Genomic DNA, 2,500 nt, shown 5'->3' on the forward strand with positions numbered 1-2,500 from the left:
CCCGCCGGGTCGCGTCCCGCGCGAGCGGGCGGCCCGAGCCGCGGTTCTCCTCCCGGGCGCAGCGCCGGGCACAGAGGGAAACCCTCGGGCCCCGGGACGGCGGAGCCGCGGTGGCGGCGGTGGACGGTCGGGCGCGGCCCCCGCTTCGGACGCTCCCCCGGTGGCGGCAGCGGGGGAGGCACCGAAGCGGGGCCTTGAGTTGCGTTTCCCTCACCCCAGGGCCAGGTACCTAGCGTCCGCGCTTGCGCGGGTCACCCCGCGGGGGGTGCCCGCGGAGGCCGGGCGGGGGTTTAAAGACTCGGGCGGCACGGCACGACGCGACCCGACCCGACCCGGGGGGCTCCCGTGTCCCGCGGGCCGGGCGGGCGGTCGGTCGGCCGTGCCGGGGAGGTGCGCCTCCGGGCTGCCCCCCCCTCTCCGCGGTCCCGGTCTCTGCGGAGGGACCGGCGGCAGCGGTCGACCGCGACCGGCCTGCCTCTGCCTCGGAGCGGGCGAACCTGGGCGGGAGCGCGGGGCTCCCGCCCGGGGTGGGCGAGTTCCCTCGCGGTGACGGGGGTTCGCCGGGCGTCCGCCGGCCGCCGCCGCGCCTCGGCGCCGCGGTCCGGCCGCGCCGCGCTCCCGCCTCCCTCTCCTCCCTTTCTGCCGCGCTCCCGCCCCGGCGGCGTCGCTCGGTCGCCTCTCCGACCGTCGTCCCCCGCCGCCGAAGGGTCCGGCACCCTCGTCCGAGCGGCGGCGCCGCCGACTCGTTGTCGCATCCATGGGTCTTCCGGGCGGCGCCCGCCGCCGGCTGCGGCCGTCCCGTCCCGGGCCTCGGTCGTCGCTTCCCCGTCGCCCTTCCCGGCGCGTGCCGGCCCGGGCGGTCGGGTGGGCGGGGGTGGGCCGCGTTCCCGGTCTCCGCGCGGAAGCGGGGAGAGCGGGTGCCACCCCCGCCTCGGCACCGCGTCCGCCTTCCGCGCCCGCGTCCGCGGAAGGGGCCGAGGGGCGAAGCGGCGGCGGGGGTCGGGGGCGGGCCGCGCCGCCTGCACCGGCCGGCGGCGGGTTTCCCCGTCCGGGGGGCCGCGGGCGGCGTCGCGTCGCCGTCTCGGGCTCCCGGGGGGCTGTGCCGCTTTCCCCGGCGGGTCGGCGGCGGCGGAGCCCCGGCGGGCGAGAGGGCGCCCGTCGGGACGAGGGCTCGGCAGCGAGGGGAGAGGGAGAGGCGGGGGTCGCGTCGCGGGCGGGCCGCGTCGCGGAGGCGCGCGCGGCGGGCCGGCGAGGCGCCCCAGCGGGCCGCCGCCGCGGTACCGGCCGCGGCGTCGGATTCCGCCGTCTCCCCGAGCCGAGGCAGCGGCTTCGGTCGGGCGCGGTCGAGCGTGCCGTCGCCTCCGCGCGGAGGCCGGGCCGAGCCCGGGCGCCTGGGCCGCCTCCGAAGCGAGCGAAGGCGCTCCCGGGCTCCTTCTCCGCTTTTCCCGTTTTTTTTTTCCTCCCGTGTGTGTGTGTCGGTACGGTCAAGCGAGGCGCGAGGCGGGTGTCCGCCCGGAGCCCGCCTCGGCGATCGAAAGGGGCCGCTTCTCGGCGAGCGGTCCCGGCCCCCCCGCGCGCGCGGGGCGGTGCCGAAAGCCAGACAACTCTTAGCGGTGGATCACTCGGCTCGTGCGTCGATGAAGAACGCAGCTAGCTGCGAGAATTAATGTGAATTGCAGGACACATTGATCATCGACACTTCGAACGCACTTGCGGCCCCGGGTTCCTCCCGGGGCTACGCCTGTCTGAGCGTCGCGTGACGATCAATCGCCGGCCGGGCCGCCGTCCTCCCCCGCCCAGGCGGGCGGAGCCGGCGGTCCGCGGGGCCGGCGCGGCTGGGGTGCCTCGCAGGCCGCGGCGGGCGAACGCCAGAAAGCGCCCGGGCCTTCGTCCCCCTAAATGGAGACTCGGGGAGCGCTCCGAAGCTCCCCGCTCCCGGAGCGCCCGCTCGGAGCGGAGCTCGTCCCGCCGTGGTCGGCCGGGGTCGTCGTCGTCGGGGCCGGTGGGGGCCCGGCGCGGCGGCCGGGGAGGTTCCCCCCCTTCGTGGCGAGGAAAAGAGAAGGGCGTCGGCGGCGTTGGGGGGTGGGGCGCGTGCCTCTCCCCCTGCCACCCCGCGCGGGCGGGCGGCTGTCTGCGGGGCGGGTACCGGCGTCGGTACCGTGCCGTGCTGCCGCGCGCGCGCGCGTGGGTGCGCCCGGGGGAAGGGAAGGGCGGTCGGGCGGGGGTCGTCGTGGTCCCCCGCCCGTCGTCTCCTTTCTCCCGTTTCGGTTCCCTTCCTTTCCCGCCTCTCTCCTCCTCCCCGGGCACGCCCGCGCCCGCCGCCTCCTCCTCCTCCTCCCGTCGTCGCCCCGGCCGTCCCTCCTCGGCGGGCCGTCTCCCGGCGCGTCTTCGGGCCGTCTCCGGGCTGGGGCTTTCGCCGTCCGTCCGTCCGTCCGCGCGTGCGGCGGCGGCGGCGGCGGCCAACCCGTAAAAGCGCATCCGTGGGGGCGGCGCGTGCCGC

General features: G+C 78.9%; 1 non-coding gene across 1 annotated transcript; it reads left to right on the forward strand.

Annotated features, from left to right (window-relative positions):
- Positions 1 to 1,602: 1,602 nt before the first annotated feature.
- LOC139790823 (5.8S ribosomal RNA) lies at positions 1,603 to 1,755 on the forward strand. The gene has a single exon (XR_011723677.1). It is a non-coding gene; the product is annotated as a 5.8S ribosomal RNA (ribosomal RNA).
- Positions 1,756 to 2,500: the final 745 nt, after the last annotated feature.

Source organism: Heliangelus exortis, unplaced genomic scaffold (assembly GCF_036169615.1).
Source record: "Heliangelus exortis unplaced genomic scaffold, bHelExo1.hap1 Scaffold_276, whole genome shotgun sequence".
NCBI classification, from domain to species: domain Eukaryota; kingdom Metazoa; phylum Chordata; class Aves; order Apodiformes; family Trochilidae; genus Heliangelus; species Heliangelus exortis.